Raw genomic sequence first — 18,429 nt, 5'->3', positions numbered from 1 at the left:
TGAGTAGTTATATTACAGCTTATATGAAGAAATTGATGTTTGATTGTGAATGTACTGTACATTCATTTTTTTTGTTACCAAGTTCAACTTTCTAGCAGGTTTCCTGATATACATGTCTATATTTGGTTTAAACTGTAGTTTAAATTAAACTACAAATAGATCACACCAGTTTGTAACTGGCCTTTAAAAAGAGAAGTTTCTAAATATAATACCAATGTTAATTCAATCAGCCACAAAAATAAAATACATTGCACTATTTTTATAAGTGATATGGAAAAATGATGTATGTAAGTTGATATAGTCTAAATGTACAGTTTAACCAGTTCTTGAACAAAACTTTATATATTTCTGTTTATTTCTAGTTTTGAACACCCTGAATTAATTCGAGACTCAATTCTGCAAAAACTCTATACCAGATTTAATGTTTACTACCAAGAGAAGTCCTAATGACTATTCATACGTTAGTAAGTACTATACTATGTACTAACTACTAGCAGAATTAGGCCTTTAGTCCGCCCAACTTCTGCTGATTTCAATGGAAACTGATGGTATTCAGCTCCTTAGAGCATTGGGCCATTAGCACCCAGTCCTGCATTCCTTACACAGGCAAATCTTCTACTGAACTCAAAGGTTTGCCTCTGTAGAAACTACAGGATTAGACCTCTACATCTGATACACAAAGGAATTGGTAAAGATACACTGTATCTATAACCACCTATAATGTACACTATTTGGGTTTCAATAACATTAATAAACTATTAACAGAATAGCTTTGCTCATGCCAAATAATGTAGCTATCAAACCGTAAGTTTCAGATATTAAAAAAATATTATCTAACATCACAGGTAAACAAATAAATTTGCTAATATGGTTCCTAACTTTTGTACAGAGATGATTAAATATAAAAGGAGTGGTTTCTTTTTCTTCTTTTAAAAATACTTCTCCAATTCTCTTCTTTCTTATTCTGCAAGTTAATATGAAAGATGTTATACAATATCTGTTGGATAATTCTGTTCATGAATGCTATTAGGGAATCTCTTAAAGAGAATCAAAACAAAACAATAAACAACCACCACCTCACTGTAGGGGTAAAGGAGTACGCTGGCCATCCTATCAAATTATTGTAACTTTGCTATCGGCCAAATTTGGACTTGGGCTGCTCATATGGCAGCAAGGATGGTCTTAAAAAGGTATTGAAAAATGGATAGACTTGGAGATGAAGGATGAACTTGTGGTTCTAAAACAGGATGAGGAGAGAAGGGATTCCTGGCTCTGTCCCTGACTTCCAGTGTTTTCATTTCTCTCTGCCTCAGTTTCCACCTCTGTAAAATACCCTACTTTACAGGAGGGTTGTGAGGCTAAAATCATAATCTTTGTAAAGCACTTTGAGATCCTCAAATGGAAGTTGCTAAAGAATTGCAAAGCATTATTGTATGTGCACACCAAAACCCTATGTAGTTAGGAGGGGAAATGAGTGGCAGAAACTTGTGGACAGATCCACAGAAATTGCATTTCAGAGGTCCTCTGTAGCTAAAGCCACTGAGAGGCATTGCAGAGTAGGTTGTAAGTGCTCTGGCACATGCACAGTCTGACTCAGCTTCATAACCCCATTCCAGGCAGATTACTCCTGGTGTAGATTAATCCTGCTCCTGGCAGGGTAATACACAGCAAGGACTGAGAATCGGGGTGGAAAGCAGCCAGAATATGGGCTCACATAGTGCTACTTTTGTAGTACAAACATGTTCCCATTAGGAGGGAACTGATGTATGCATAGAACCATAATTTAACCCCTAAGGTAAAAGCACATTTCACCTAAGATTGCTTTGCAAAACACAGCCCTTCAACACCTGGCATAGCAAAATCTATTGCAATATCTAAATGGTAGAGTTTAGGACAAAGTTTCTCTCATCACAGGCCCACAATATTATATGATTGTGGTTCTATAAAGATCTATTATGCCAGTAAATCCCTAAAGGCTGTGCATTAGTAGGCCATCAGTGCATGCCTTAAATGGGCTTTGTAAGCCAGTCAAAGGAATGCATCAATAATCTACTGATGCACATCCTGGCATGGCATTTTGCTGAGAGCACAGAAGAGTAGTTTTACAATTCAATTTCTAAAATCTGTTAGTGCAGGGATTTGGACAGCAGGTGTTTCCATGATGAAGAGAAGAGAAAGAAAAGAAACAGAAAAAAAGCTTGAAAATGCATTTTCTTTATTATTTTCAATATCCATTTTGTAAAATGTATTATTTAAATGATTTAGTGAAATATTTGGGTCCCTTCTCCTGCCCTTGCCATTAACCTTGATGTACTTTCAACAACAGTTTGGTGGTGGCTTAAAGGCCATTTTTAACATCTTGCTTTGTATTATAAAAAGCAAGGCCCCAATACTGCAAAGACTTATGCATGTGATAACCAGTACATGTTGAAGCCAATGACACTACTCACATAGATAAAGTTAATCACCAGCCTAATCTGCCCAATCAGGGCATAATTTAGGAATCACATTGACCAGTTCCCCAATTCAGTTTTTGTAATAGAAAGTAGGATTTGAAGTACTCAGAGAAGAATGACGGGCTGTCCAAGTGATATATAAGCTAGTGGGGCAAAGGAAAAGTGTATAATTTGAAACTACCTCTCCTTCCCCTTTTGTCCCTGACAGCTCAGTGACCTCTCTTCCCTGCCTCTTTTGCAGGCAACTATAAACTATATTAAATTAGTACTTGTGGCACCTTAGAGTCTAATTTATTTGAGCATAAGCTTTCGTGAGCTACAGCTCACTTCATCGGATGCATCCGATGAAGTGAGCTGTAGCTCACGAAAGCTTATGCTCAAATAAATTTGTTAGTCTCTAAGGTGCCACAAGTACTCCTTTTGTTTTTGTATATTAAAGTGTTAATCTCATTTAAAAGACTGAATTAAGAGCCCAAATGCAATAAACACTACCTGTGAAGGGCTACTAACTGTCTTGGGCACGCCACAGTGATTTCTCTTCCAGGATTCTTCCATGTGTTTCCTGAGAAGAGAAATAATGCTCCCTTTCGCAGCCTGACTGCTACTCTCAGAGGTGCTAGACAGTGGCAGGGCAGCTTTAACTGCACCAAGCTGAGTTGGGAGCTGGTGAGAGCTCCCAAACCAACCTTTTAAGTAAGATTATCTTCTAAATTTACATTTAAGAAAGGCAGCTACAATTGTGGGGCAAGGAAAGGGAGAGGCTGCTTTTATACCTGATGCCTATAATGAAGTCAATATTTATAGAGATTATTTAATTGTGGTGATGAAGTCTCAGCTGTGCACCATAAGGAATGTTGCATTAGTACAAAGGCCCAACTGACCAATCAGAATCTGGCTTCAGGGAAGCAGTTCAACTTGCTATTCTATATGCCTATGGAATTTCCTTACTCCATATCAAGAACATATTTTTGTCAGAATAGTCAGTTTTGTACAAAATCAAAAGTTTCCTAGTGAATCTAACTCTTCTCAGGATCATCCTCCCCCACCTTCACAAACAAATTTCAGCACAGGAGCAAGAAACAGTAAGTAAAATGGGAGTGGGATGAGATTTCCCTTGGATGTCTAATTATGGCTGAAGGAGGGTGTTGTGCAGTACAGCTATAATAAATTATTTCTCATCTGAACACTACTATTTTAAGAATACAAAATTTTTAATAGTGATCTTCAAAATAATGTACTTTTACTGTTTAAATATCCAAATAGATCTGATTTTTCACATCCAGAGGTAAAAGTGAGGTGAATAACTGAACTCTTGTCATTCATTTTAAAGATTACCACTGATCCTCTGAAGCTAGGAAAGTCTATTGTATCTTTATCTGCTATCATAACAATTTAATAGCAAAATGTTTCAATGGCTGGAGTCCACTGATACAATAAACGGTTGTAAAAACTAATTTGTGATTGTGCACAGTAGTCGTTTGTTAATGTATACATAGTAAATTTAAGATTTAAGATATCTAAAGACTTTTTTTTTTCTAAAAAAGGTACAAAAATCACTCCCCTCCCCCCCATGTTGAAAAAAGCATCATTGGTAGATGGGCAACTTGTATCCCACATTTTTAAGACAAAACTAGTGCTGCTTCACCAAATTTGGAAATTTTAGATATGGGGAAATTTCTGCCCCATTTTTGTACTAGAAAAGTTAACTGGCCCATAACTGAAATATTATGGCTAAAGACCACCTAGGATCACTTCAATTGATAGGCATCATTTGAAATGCTGCACTCTGATGGTTTTAAGGTGCTCACTTCATAGGCATGTTAAAAATTAAAAAGACATTAGGTGAATGTAACTTCTTTTAAACATGACTTTGGTTATTAATTGTTTTACATTATTGAAAAGAACTTTAAAAATCTAGATCTAATCTCTCATTTAAAAAAAATAAAATGAGAAGTTGAAAGGTGCTCAGGAAAATTTGGCTTGTTTTTCAACTGCCTTGTGCTGTGTTTAATTATTTAAAGCTGTGCAAAATGAGTGTGAAAATATTAGCATTTTCTCAGTAGCATTTTACATTTTGTGTAGTTTGTACACCTGTACAAAATGTATGGCTGTGCAAAATCAGGTCTTCCATTTGGTGAATAAGTCGTCAGCCCAAAAATTTTGGGTTCCTGTGCACTGTGGAAATTGCGGGTGGGGGTTTGTTCCCTCTACCTTCCTTAAACTAGGCAGTGATTATTTTATCTCTTCCCTATTGCATGACAGTGAGGATAATCTAGTCCATCATTTATTTTGCCACATTTAGGAAGCTGTTGCCCTGTGTTCTCTCAAAACTTTGCAGCTACCAGTCTCTGTTACTGTGTTTCACATACAACAGCATGGTCCTACAGTCTTTGGTCAAAACAGTTTAGATAAATGAAGGTTTTCATTATTATTTTAAGAACAATTCTATTCCTGTTAATTTTAACAGACATTTTTCCTTATCAAACCTATATTTTGGCCTATATGGCCTGATCAAGTCACTACTACAGCAGTTTCACTTTAGAGAGTGAAAAGATGTCACAATGCTGAGTCACATATTTTATTACATTCACATCCTGTAGCATGAGAATTCCTTATGATGGAATGTTGTTACAATGAATGCCAAAGGGATGATTCTGGCTTTTTCACTTGTCATAACTTGTAGCCCAGCTAACAATAGTAGTGTAACAGTTTTAAAAAACAGCTGTTGAAAGGAGCTGTTCAGTTATACTGTATTTGCTTTGCAAGACTGCATGCAAACTTGACATAAGATATGCTAGACATGTCACCTGACTGAGTCACTAAGGTGAAAGATTCACCATATGTAACGGTAGATTTACTTTATGCCTTCCTTCCTGCCTGCTTTCCCACCAGCAGACATGCTCACATGAGAGCATAAACTATGCTTCTGGTAAGCCTAGATATTTTAAAGACAACTGAAAAGCCCTTTAAACCAGAATTAAACTGCTTTAACTACAGGAATAGTCTTAATTCTTTATTTCATGTTATACTATGAAGACATAACATTTACTTAACTATATGGGGTAAATTGTTCCAGTATGCTGGATTCCTCAGTCGGGGGCAGTGCAGAGGCCATCACTGCAAAGATTACTTTTGAAGACGTTGGGCCTGATTCTGATTTCACAATTATGCTAATTAGGAGTAACTCAGTGAAATCACTGGAACTACACCTGTGCAAAACTGATGCAGTTGGGGCAAAAGAAGTGAAGGGTGGGTATTTTTAAAGAATAGGACGATAGAAGGAGTGGAAGGGGAGAGGAGAGAAGAGGACGGAAATGATGGAGACAAAAAGCGGGCGAACAAATGTAGCTGTCATGGTGAGCTCAGACCATTAAAAGAAATTGGCATGAGTGTTAGTCATTAATGGTAATGGAGACATTTCTTGATTCCAAGGGGGGGGGGGAGAGAGAGAGAGCAAAGCAGAACAAATGAGAAAGTAGCACAAACAATATCAGATGGTGCAATCACTAAGGAACTCCTGATCGTGCACTTTCCTGGTGTGGAGCTGACTGAGGACTGGAACTTCTCGGGGGCTGTCTATAGCCCACAATAAGAAGTACTGTGCTGGCTCCTAGAAATGGGGAGGGACTGTGCTGGCCAATGAGGGTTGAAGATAGCGAACAGCCGATGCTATCTCTCTCCTCCTGTTCCACTTTCCTAACTGGAAGCTGGCAGAAGACTAGAGATTCCTCAGGGCTGTCTAATGCTCACTGCAGGAAATGCTGAATTAGGCTGTCTACACTACTGCCTACGTTGTTGGCAAAACTTGTGTCACCCAAGGGTGTGAGTATTCCACCCCCCTGAGTGACATAAGTTACACCAACATAAGCGCTAGTGTGCAGTGCCGGGTTTACAATGGCACCAGTGGTTCCATGGAGCTGGGCCCATGCTCAGAAGGGGCCTGGGCCTGCTCTGCTTGTACTGTGCCCTGAGACCCCTCCAGCCCCCGCCCCTCCCCCCGCCCCACCACCACTTGCTCTTCTTGGCCTGCACACCAGCCGGCCGAGGGCTCCTCTCCACCCATTGCCCCACCCGCCGGCTTTTTGCCTGCAAGTTAAAGAAGTATGGATTGGATGAATGGACTATAAGGTGGATAGAAAGCTGGCTAGATCATCGGGCTCAACAGTGTATCACAGTACACAGGTAGTGATAAACAGCTCGATGTCTGGTTGGCAGCTGGTATCAAGTGGCGTGCCCTAGGGGTCAGTCCTGGGCAGTGTTCCCGCTAATTTTTCCCACCTATGTGTGGATTTAATTTTGTTATGTGCACTAATATGGAGGTGATACGTGAGGGTTGGGGTGCAGGAGTGTGAGGGCTCCGGCTGGGAGGGCAGGCTCTGGGGTAGGGCTGGGGATGAGGGTGTTTGGGGTGTAGGAGGGGGCTCCGGGGCTACGGCAAGGAGAGAGGACTCCCCCCAGCTCTCTCTTCCCACAGCAACACCTGGGCTGTGAGGGAGAGGTGCCTCTCCCCTCTGCAGCAGCTCCAGGGTTGGGCCGCAGCTAGAGCTGGGCTGAGCCATACTGCTTCAGTATGGGTCCATGCCGGGCCAGGTCACTCTGGCTGCACCTGGGTTGGTGCCACCCCGGCCGCCCCTGGGGCTGGGCGGGGCCCGCCACTCTGTCCGCGCTTGGGTCTGGGCCGGGCTGGGCCACTGCTGGGTCTGTCCAACCCTGAGCCATGCCTGAGTCCAGGTCCAGGCTGGTCCAGGCCACAGCTGGGACTGGGCCGGGCCACCCTGGCAGGGCCAGGCGCCCAGGCCTGGCTAGGTTGGGGCTGAGGGATGGGTGCCCCTCCCCCAGCTGGTCTCTGGCCACAGCAGGTCCTTGGGCGGATTCCCTGAGCACCTGCACGGAGCTAAATAGGCTGCTGCATGGCCATGCAGCTTACAGGGAACTTAAGTCCTGTGGTCAGTTTTGTTCAACATTGTCATTAATGATCTGGATGATGGGATGGATTGTACCCTCAGCAAGTTTGCGGACACTAAGCTTGGGGAAGAGGTAGATATGCTGGAGGTTAGGGATAGGATCCAGAGTGACCTGACATATTGGGCCAAAAGAAATCTGATGAGGCTCAACTAGGACAAGTGCAGAGTCCTGCATTTAGGATGTAAGAATCCTGTGTACTGCTACAGGCTGGGAACCGACTGGCTAAGCAGCAGTTCTGCAGAAAAGGACCTGGAGGTTACAGTGGATGAGAAGCTGGATATGAGTCAACAGTGTGCATTTGTTGTCAAGAAGACCTTCTGGCCCTGCTAGTATGCACTGCACTATGTTGGCGGGACAGCTTCTCCCGCCAGCATAGCTTATGCCACTTGGGGGAGTGGTGTTTTGCTTTGTTTTTTATGCTGACGGGAGAGCTCTCTCCCATCGGCATAAAGATCTTCACCATACACGCTGCAGTGGTGCAGCTGTAGCTGTACAGCTGTGTCACTGCAGTGCTTTAAGTGTAGACATGACCTTAGTTGCATGGAGAGCTGTGCTATAGGAGAGGGAGTTGGGGAGGCAGGGTAAGAAACAGTACTTTATTTCATGCTGTGTGAAGCAAAAATAATGGTCTTAAAAACTTAAAATCACATTTAGTGTTCTTGTCATCATCAGCTGAGGAAAGCAATTGAGGTTGACAAGCATGAGCAGACTCATTATTATCAATAATAGCAGCAGCAATAACACTAGGATCACCATGAAGAGGCATAATGTCCAGTCAGCAAAAATAATCTGTTTCTTTGTGATACGCTGGAGAGAGATGCCTGCTATACAAACTTAAATCTCTAAGCCAAAGAGAATTTTGCTGCCTTTCTCACAGAGTAACATCAATAAACAAGAGGGGGAAATTCTCCATTGAGGTTACACAGAAATGGGTCACTTGGCAAGACAGTGAGCTCAAGGATGGTGTTTGTGTATGACCAGAACACCAGCATATTCCATCCTAATAATTCAAGAAAGATGTATGAGACAAGTGTGAAAACATGCAATGAATCACTGTGGGAAGAGATGTTTCTCTCTTTGTCCCAGGATATTAGAAAGACAAGAGGGATGAAGGAATACCTTTTATTGGACCAGCTTCTGCTGACAAGAGAGACAAAGCTTTCAAGCTACACAGGGCTCTTCTTCAGGTCTGGGAAAGGGACTCCGAGTGTCACAAGGTGGAACAGATTGTTTTACCATAAATATTTAACACATCTTGTAGAAGATCATTCAAAGTGAAGTGGCCTGTTGATACCTTTGCAGTCACAGGACTAACAAGGGGGGTTAGTAAGTTACTGATTTTTGTAATAAGCCATAAACCCAGTGTCCTTATCAAGACCAAGATTTTTAGGGTCTAGCAAAGTTATGAATTTAAGCCCTCAAGCTCATCTTTTGAAGGTATTTTTCTATGGGAAGAAACAGATCTATGAATTATCCATCCAAATATTCAGGCAGCACGAGCCGTGGACTGCCATCCCAATCTTTGCTTTTCACGCATTGACCGTGTGGTGGAGCAACTGGCAGGGCAAGAAGATACATGCTGCTCAGAATTATATGTAAAGTGCTATTGATTATCAGTTGTACTTCAAGCCACAAAACATGCTGTTGTCTGAGGCAGAGACAAGCCTAATCTAGAATCTTTCTCTGTCAAATCAAGTGATGGGAAAGTGTCCTTGAACTTCTCCAATCAATAACGCTCGCTTTTGCTGGGTCCTATGTAAACCTCAACATCTTTTGTTCTCTCATCCTTCCTTAACAGAACTACATCAGAATGGTTACTCTATTGTTTGATGTGATTAAGAACATGATTATTGAAAGATGCTGGATAAAAGAACACTGTCTGGGAAGATTCAAACTTATTTAGGGGGCCCTCTGACTGAAGGACTCAACATTCAGGGTGTAACTTTATCCTTTACCTTACTCAAGACTCTTATGCTACACCAGCTGTGGGACAGGGTGTGAAACAGAGAAATAGGTAATCTGCCCAGAACTTTGTGTATGAGAGAACTGTGGATCAAATTTTAAAACAATGGAAAGAAGGAAACTTTAATATCCCAATGGTCACAATGAAGGCTAAACATCTTGAGTCCCTACAGGGTTCATCTTACTGTCATCAAAGAGCTTTCTTGTCACAAAAAATAGCTCCTTCTCATGTGGTAAACATCACACCAATACTGGTGAGTGTCACACTGTCTGGAGTGGCTCACAACTATGAGTCTCTATCTCAGGGCAGACTGTCAAAAAATAAGGGCAGATACCCCAAACTGGTGGTGTGTTCTATAATTAGATTTCACCAAGCCAACAACAAATGTGAACTCCTGGATCACTATACCAGTCTTACCATGAAGTCAAAGACATTTAAGACTTAGACTCTCTAGCCTATCGTGCTACCCGGACAAACTGAATTTTGTGGTAATTGTCACTGAAACAAAAAGTCACACCACATTAGGTTGGACCCAGTTGCAAGGGACTGGTCACTTATCCCAGAACAATTAGTACTCCAGATCTTACTCCAAAGACAAGCCTGGGAGCCAATTCTATAATAAATTAACTACAGGTTTATTAGCTAAGAAAAGGAAATAAGAATTATTAACAGGTGAGTCACAGTTTGTAATCCCAAATGGTGACAGTGATGTAATAAACCATCAGTTTCCCAAAAGTCTCTCAGGGTCCCCAGATTGTCTCCGGGGATCTCTGCTTTGCATCTAGTACACTTCCCTGTAAGAGTCCAAACAGTCCAGAGATGACGGATTTTTCCTTGAATCCATATTTAGTGCTTCTGATAGAACACAAGCTGACAGTGTTGTTACCTACGTGGGCTTTTCCTTTGATGAGGTGAGTGAGGAATACATTTTGACTCTCTCCGACTTGGGGTCGTCATACACAATGGCCATTTGCTTTGAAATTAGTACTTTTTCTGAAGACGTCTCCAAGTGGTCTCTTTCCCTGTTGTTTAAAACGCTTGGTGATGGCAGCATACTGTTCAAGGACAAGGCAAAGTTTGTACCTTGGGGAAGTTTTTAACCTAAGATCGTAAGAATAAGAGTAGGGGGTCTTTCATGCAGGTCCCTACATCTGTACCCTGGAGTTCAGAGTGGGGAAGGAACCTTGACAACTCCTATCCTGGGACAATCTGACAAGTCATAGTGCTAATTCTATGACTCTTAAATAATTTTAAAACAGGATTTATGAGGCTTTAAATGTCTATTACAGTTGGGAAAGGCAACAAATGCATTAATTGTGTTGTATGAATGGCCATTAATTGTCTTCTTCTCCATTGATCTTCCTGTAAGGGAAAAAATAGCAATCCTCTTATAAAGGCTGTTGTTTTAAATGAACAATGAAAAAGCTAACAATAGTAGAGAGGAAATGTTATTGAGCTTGATTAAGGAAAAAAATAAAAGAAGCTTGCAAATAATCCCTAATCTAAAGCAAACTAGGAAAACCATTTAGAGGCTTTTCTCTTATGTTTTTCTGTATATCAGATTATAATGAATGTTGCTACTAGTCCTCAGTTAAAAAAGGCAATGCAGAACTAACATAAGTGGTTTTTTTCACACCCTTGAGTAACATAAGTTTGCCAGCATAAGTGGTAGTGTAGACATGGCCTTTGAAAAACATCTACATTCCCTGAAACCATCACATCAAAACTTAGAGGGGCTAATACAGCCCTTCATCCTGGTAAGGAAAATAAATTTAGTACAATGAACTTTATGTATTTGTCTTTCTGATGAGACTTTAAATACCGTGGACTTGTTTTCTTAGTGTGTACATTAAAGACCCACTCTATAGCACTTCTGTGTAAATCTTGTGCTTTCCAAAGGCAAAATCATGTATTTTTCAGTCAAGAATATGTTTATTTCAAACTAAAGCAGCAAAGAGAGAAAGGCCCTTGTGATGTTGGACTCCACATGATTTTATGAAAATATGCTAATGAGTGGGAATATAATGTAACTGGAATATGCTTCATGCAAAAGGTCTCTTGTAAGGTATCATTACAAAGATTACAAATCTACTGAGTCTGGTCATCCTATTTGTATAAATGTATTATTCTTGTATCTGAAACTAGAAATATGAAATATAACTCTGAGGTTCTATTCTAATTATGCAAAGTGTGGGCTATTAATAATGGTTTCGAATCTTGATGGCTCCCATCTACTAGGACAATTGGTTGTAAATGGCTCTGTTTACTTGCAAGCCTTCCTGTGAGTCAGACCAGGAAGAATGAAGGCTTGGGGTCTCACAGGACATGTGACCATGTCACCTGGTACTGGAATCCATCTTAAACCTGGTGCTTTTCCATTTAGAAGGAGGGGTGGGGACCCAGAGAGACAAAAGATTCCCGCCTTGTGCCAAAGCTATATAAGGGGGAGAAATAGAACAAAGGAGGTTCCAGTTATGAGAAATCCTCTAGTTACCACCTGAGCTGGAGCTAACAAGGACTGTACCAGGGGAAAGGATTTGGCCCAGACTAGGAAGGAGTCCAGTCTGTGAAAGAAGCTTATTGGAACATCTCTGATGGTGAGATTTTATCTCTAATCAGTTTCTTAATGTATTAGGCTTAGACTTGTGTGTGTTGTTTTATTTTGCTTGGTCACTTACTTTGTTCTGTCTGTTATTACTTGGAACCACTTAAATCCTACTTTTTATACTTAATAAAATCACTTTTGCTTATTAATTAACCCAGAGTAAGTAATTAATACCTGGGGGTGCAAACAGCTGTGCATATCTCTCTATCAGTGTTATAGAGAGCGGACAATTTATTAGTTTACCCTGTATAAGCTTTATACAGAGTAAAAAGGATTCATTTGGGGTTTGGATCCCATTGAGAGCTGGGTGTCTGGGTGCTAGAGACAGGAGCACTTGCCATTTTCAGTTAAGTCTTCAGCTTCGGGGGTGTGGGTCAGACCCTGGGTCTGTGTTGCAGTAGATTAGCGTATCTGGCTCAACAAGACAGGGTTCTGAAGGCCCAAACTGGCAGAGAAAATAGTCTCAACACATCAGGTGACAGACCCAAGGGGGTGTCTGTGACCGAACCCGTCACAGCCCTGATCCAGCAAAGCACTAAACACCTGCTTAATTTTAAATGCATGAGTGGTCCCAGTGACTGCAAGTTTAAACTAAACATGATGTGGTTGGTTGGGACCAAACAGAGAGCAAATATAAGGTTTCTTAGGCTTTGTCCACACTGACAAATGAATGACAAAACTGTTGTCGTTCAGAGGTGATAAAAGAACACACACCCTGAAAGACAAAAGTTTTTTTTGAGGAAAAGGGCAGGTGTGAACAGTGCTTCGTCCGCAGAAGTGCTTTCCTGCAGACAAAGATACCATCGCTCGTTGGTGATGGAAGTCTTTTGTTGGCGGGAGAGCTCTCCTGCCAACCAATGGCTGCTACACTGTGCGCCTTTTAGCGGCACAGCTGTAGTGGCACAGCTGTGTCGCTAAAAGCTGCATAGTGTAGACAAAGCCTTAGAAAGGAAGAGAAGTCCCTCACTCTGTAATATTTCTCATTTATACAGTCCCTTTTGCTACTTTTGTGATCTGCTTCTCCCTATCACTTACGAGGATGAATAAGATTTTAGTGCATTTAAAACCTTCCACATGCTCAGGAAGAAACAGTGTTAGGTCCTCAACTTCCACTGAAATTAATGGGAATTTTACATGAGTAAAGACTGCAGGATTTAGCCCATTCTAGTTTAGAAAGTGGCATGGTGATGCTCCTGAATTATTTAAACTCTCATCACTATTTTCCATGACTGTAACAATCACCAGATTTTTCTGGAGGTGTTCTAGGCCACCTTATTTCTACTTTACTCCTGAGAGTAGCTTTGAGATGCTATAACTACATGTATTGCAAATACCAAATTCAAGATAAAGTATCTTCTTTATCACAAAAGCCTGTATGATCATGGGTTCATCCCTTTACATGTATGGTTCTGAGTGATCTTTTGAGGACTTTTTTAAAAGGCATTTCTGCTGCCTCAGAGTCACAGAGTCTTGTAATTATTTATTTCTGTGCTCAGTAGAAACCCCTCTTGGAAATTAGAAACGCTGATGAAATAGAAAACCATGTGTTAGGTATATCATTGTCTTTTGAAAACTCATTTATTTAGAATTGTATACACACTAAAAAAGGGTCACATATGTTCTAGCACAAATGTCAGCATGACTTCAGATGAGGAAATTCTTTGTATTTCCTGGATTTCAGCAGGACTTTCTAGAATATATAATACAAAAATTAGGGAGAGGTATATTGATTAAAACATAATTTGCATAAAAACATAAATTAACAAAATAAAGAAAAAATTGCATAGGAACATCGGATCGTGAGATGAGTAACGTGAAAAGAATATTTTTTATTAAGATAAGTATTGTAAACTAACCTGGTAAGTCTTAAGAACTGACTATTATGTATGATTCAGGAAATGGAAAGCAAATAGTCCAGAAGATGCAAACCACTTATATCACAATGGGATTTTGTTTTTTTCCAGTTATTGAAACAAAGCTACAATGTAAGGGACTCTGACTTTCTTCAGTGTTTACACATTCTAGATTGTCTTTTAATCTTAAAGAAAATTTCTTTATTATACAAGGTGGACAATATTTGAATAATCAAAAGACATTTGTTGTTTATTTCCAGGGTTTAGAATAATTTAAAATCTAATTAAATTAGTTTTCTCTTTGGCACTTAACACTGTAGTACCTAAAAATCCTCTTATTTCTATAATACAAGTAGTATTAAGAGTGTGTGGAATATAGAAAAAGACAGGTATTCATGTAGCTGAAGAAAAATGGTGAACTGATTTCAAGAATTAAAACTTGCCTTGTCAGGAATGCAGTATAAATATATATTCCATTTCTTTTTTTAAAAACTGCAATAGAAATGGAACTGCATATTTTTTCTACATATTTTACTTGTAATGTAATAAATCTGCCCACTAAAGTTTTATTAAGAGATTATCCCAGGAAACCTGAGAGATAGATATGATCTATTTGGAAGTATCTGCAGTTCTAGATAAATGCCATGCAGCAAACAGAGATGAACTTAAATTGAGATGAGTGGATCAAGATATTGTTTCCTAAAGTTCAGAGGCAAGGTTTTTAATTAGAGTTCTGTTATCCTTTCTAATATAGAAATTAGGCCAATGTGGAAGTTTAGATTCAGGTCTGAACTTTCTTAAAGTACAGAGGTTTTCAGATCCATGATCTGAATTACTGATTGTTCGTTGTACATCAGCAGCAATTCATCACTTATTTTTAATTTACAGAAGTACAATGAATCTCCTTAAATCCATTTCAAGGACTTATTTATATATCTAGAAAGTGTACAGTGAGAAGGTTAGACTCATATCTATGCAGTGTTATTCTATTATTTGAATTCTTAAGGGTTATGAATGGGGTACCTTCTTGTGATATGAGGGTTTGAAACTGAAAAGCATAGCAAATGGTTTTTTAAAATATAGTATACTCTACTTAATTTGAGTATGCCATAGTTGCCTTACCTGGAATTCACCCAGGGAACTGATTTAACTCTAATGAGAATGAGTGCTGCTTAATTATTAACAATTAAAAAGAATTCCACTCTCCTCAAGATCCTTCTCAACCAAAATTAATAATTGCTTGAGGGACAAATGGGGATAGTTGCATTTTGTTGTCGAGTTTAAGACAGATATTTCCTTGTACAGGTTTTTGGAGCTTATAATGGACTTAGGAACACTTCCTCATAGCATATAGAGCAGTAAGGACATGAGCTCTCTGCCTCCTGTGCTTGTCCATGCCCTATTTTTGGATCATACCACCCTGTTTTAGGTCTGCCTGCCTCTAGTCTTCTGCCATGGCTGCACAGCCAGTAAGAGCTATTCTCCTCTGATATTATTACTGTGAACCTTCCTCTGTCCCAAGCTTGAACGGTCTACATTGGCATGGGGGGCTTCTCTGGGGACTGTAAAGGGAAGGACTTCTCCCTCTAGATTAAGGGCAGCAGCAGAATCTTCCTGTGGCCACTACAGTAGGATTACATTAGTGATTGTGAAAAGGCATCTGCCACTGTCCTTAATGCACGTAGAGGTCAGCTAAAATTTTCAGCTTACACACTTTCCCCCCCAGGAGATAGCATCTTGTCCATGGAGCTGGAGTGAACTGATTTGGAAAAATATAAAGTATCTCAATGTCCACATGTTGAGATCATATTCTTTTTGTAATGATACAAAGATGTTTAAGAGGCACTGGTAGCAAGCCTCCTTCCAAGATGGAATGAAAGATCCCCCTTTTCAGTCTTTCATAAGTATTGACCCTGAAGCAGACAAAGTTAGTAAATGTAATTTTAAAATCATGTAGATTGTTTATTTAGTTTTGTGTCCTTATAGAAAAATCTTATAAAACTGAATAGAGGATCAAATCCTTTCTCTGTTTGTTGTTTTTAAACCATTCTATAGTTATCCAGGAAGAGTATAATTCTCTATTAAATGCTGTAGGATAATTAACCTGGCTATATAATTTTATAATGTTTATAATTTTCTATTAAATTCTATAGGAGTTTTCCATAAAAAGTAGTGCAATATTTTATATCAAATTAAAGGTGAAGGCTTCCAGGGTGGAAACAGATAATGAAAGTATGGTGGAGCTTTCAGGCTTTGGGAAAAGCCTGACATTTTCTATTTTCAGATGTTCTCATATTCTTCCCCTGGCACAATCATTTGGGTGAAGGGAGGCTGATTTCTAAACACAAAGATTCATTCTCAAAGTCAGTTTCATGTTACCTCAAATTATTAGAGAAGTGAGCTTCTTCATGAATATTTCAGTACCTTTCTGAATGTAGAGGTATCCCATTTGAGTAAGAATAAACCTACTAACATACATTTAAGATGCTGAGTACTCTCAATTCCATTTGAAGTCAATGGGAATTCAAGGTGTTCAACATTTAAAAGGATCTGTCTCTTGCTGAATGGCAATGTTATCCACAAATACAAATTATTATTAAAATGCTTTTAAATGGTAACAGTACTCGAGCTATTAAGTGCATCTCATACCAGCTGACTAAACTTTTATTAATAATTCTATTATTAATAGAGGCACCTATCAACAAGATATCTGGGTGCATTTTATATTGTTTTAATTAAGGAATATATTGTTTAGATTAAGAAGTAAAACACACCCTTACATCAGGCAGATTAAAATCCATACTTTAACAGTTAAATTAATATATCTTGATAAGGAACAATTTATTCCCATGGTTTATACAGTACAGTGAATTTCCTGCTGAACAGTACATAAAAAGCTATCTTCTACCAACACCATTAAAAAAAAAAAAAACTTTTGCAAGCTCGCAAGAGCTATTAATAGGCCCTTATGATTCTCAGGCATTCCTTAAGGATGCTGTCAAAAATGTAAAATTTGAGAAGTAGGATGTTTGAAGGAAACATGTATATTAACATATGCTTGAAAAAAATGTGAAAATTGTGTTAAGACATTTAAATATTTGCTGTTAAATATAAGATCTAATTTATTGTATTCAAATACAGTAGGACAATTACTATAATAAAGAAAACATATTCTAAGACCTAGCCTGATGATATCTCCTGGGTTTTGAAAAGCAGATGCAGCATTTGGTTACTCTTTCTCGGTTTTCCAGCTGGCCTAACATGGGCACAATGAAATCAATGACTTGTCCAAGATCACATAGTGAATCAGTGTCTCAGCTAGGATGAGAAACCTGAATACTTCTTTCTCCATTGCTTGCAATGCTACACTATCCTCAGTAAACTGGAAGGAAACACGATTTTATTTTTCACTCCTGTGCAAATGGTATCATCATTGTATAGACTGAGTTTGCATAGATATAGAAATTACATAGGTAGAAAGTAAATAGGATGAAAAAAATTAACCAGTGCATATAACAAACTTCTAATGGGACATGCTAAGCAGAAACAGTTTATGGAAATCTCTTCTTTTAAACTATGTTTAAGTTCGTCTTTTTTAGGAAGATGGTTTATTGTATAATGTATCTTTTGTTTTCCAAATATTTAACCACTCCTGCACCAAATCTGGGAAACTACACAATCCATGTACACAGGCTGTGTATAGGTGTGGTCCACTATGTGCATGTGTGAAGGGAAGCAGGTAGGGGAAGGGGGGAGAGGCTCTCTTGAGTTGTAATTGCCTCAGCCACCACTGTGCCCCCTCAACTCTAGTACCATGGAAGATTTGGCTAGTTGATCCATTGAGCTGAAGTCAGTGATGTCATATTCACTGATTGCGAAACTAGGAAGGAAAAGAAGGAGTAAGTCTTTAATATTTTCAATAACTGAAACATATGGTGAGAAAGTGTTAGTATTGAACATCACTGGCAGTAGTCAAGCCACCTAGGTCACTAAATATGGATTTACAGGGCCCAACTTCATGCACCCATGTTTGAAAATCTTAGTCAACATGACTGTCAGGTCAAACAGAGAGGTGAGTGTGCTGGTCCCCTGTTCTAACATAATACATTAAAGATTATGGGTACTTTGAGATCTACTGATGAAAAGAACTATATCAGAGATAGGTATCAATATCAAACCATGCTCTATTCCTTTATCACTAATTATAAATCAACATTAGTGAACACAATGCTGTGCAGACACTTAAAGTGTCTTTTCTATCCAGAAAAATGATTTTGTTAAAATGGCATGCTGTCACATAGTTCCATGTCACAGGACAGTTTCCAAGGCGGTGCTAGCCCATTAGGGGCCCTAAACAGGAATATTTTTGCCCCCCAACATATACTACAAAAGCAAACAGGTGGCCCTCTTGAGCTGCTCAGGCCCCTAAGCAATTACTTAGTCTTCTGCTTATGCCTAGACTCTGAGAGTTTGTAAGTAAAAACTCTCCCCCGCAAGCTGCTGAACCTCACTCACCCTGGGCTCAGAGTCAAGCTGGGTTTTTTCCATTTGCCCCATCTATACCGGGAAGAGGTTTTGCAGACCAAA

This window comes from Eretmochelys imbricata, chromosome 9 (assembly GCF_965152235.1).
Source record: "Eretmochelys imbricata isolate rEreImb1 chromosome 9, rEreImb1.hap1, whole genome shotgun sequence".
NCBI lineage: Eukaryota > Metazoa > Chordata > Testudines > Cheloniidae > Eretmochelys > Eretmochelys imbricata.
The sequence above is the reverse complement of the archived record's forward strand: the minus strand, read 5'-3'. Positions refer to the sequence as shown.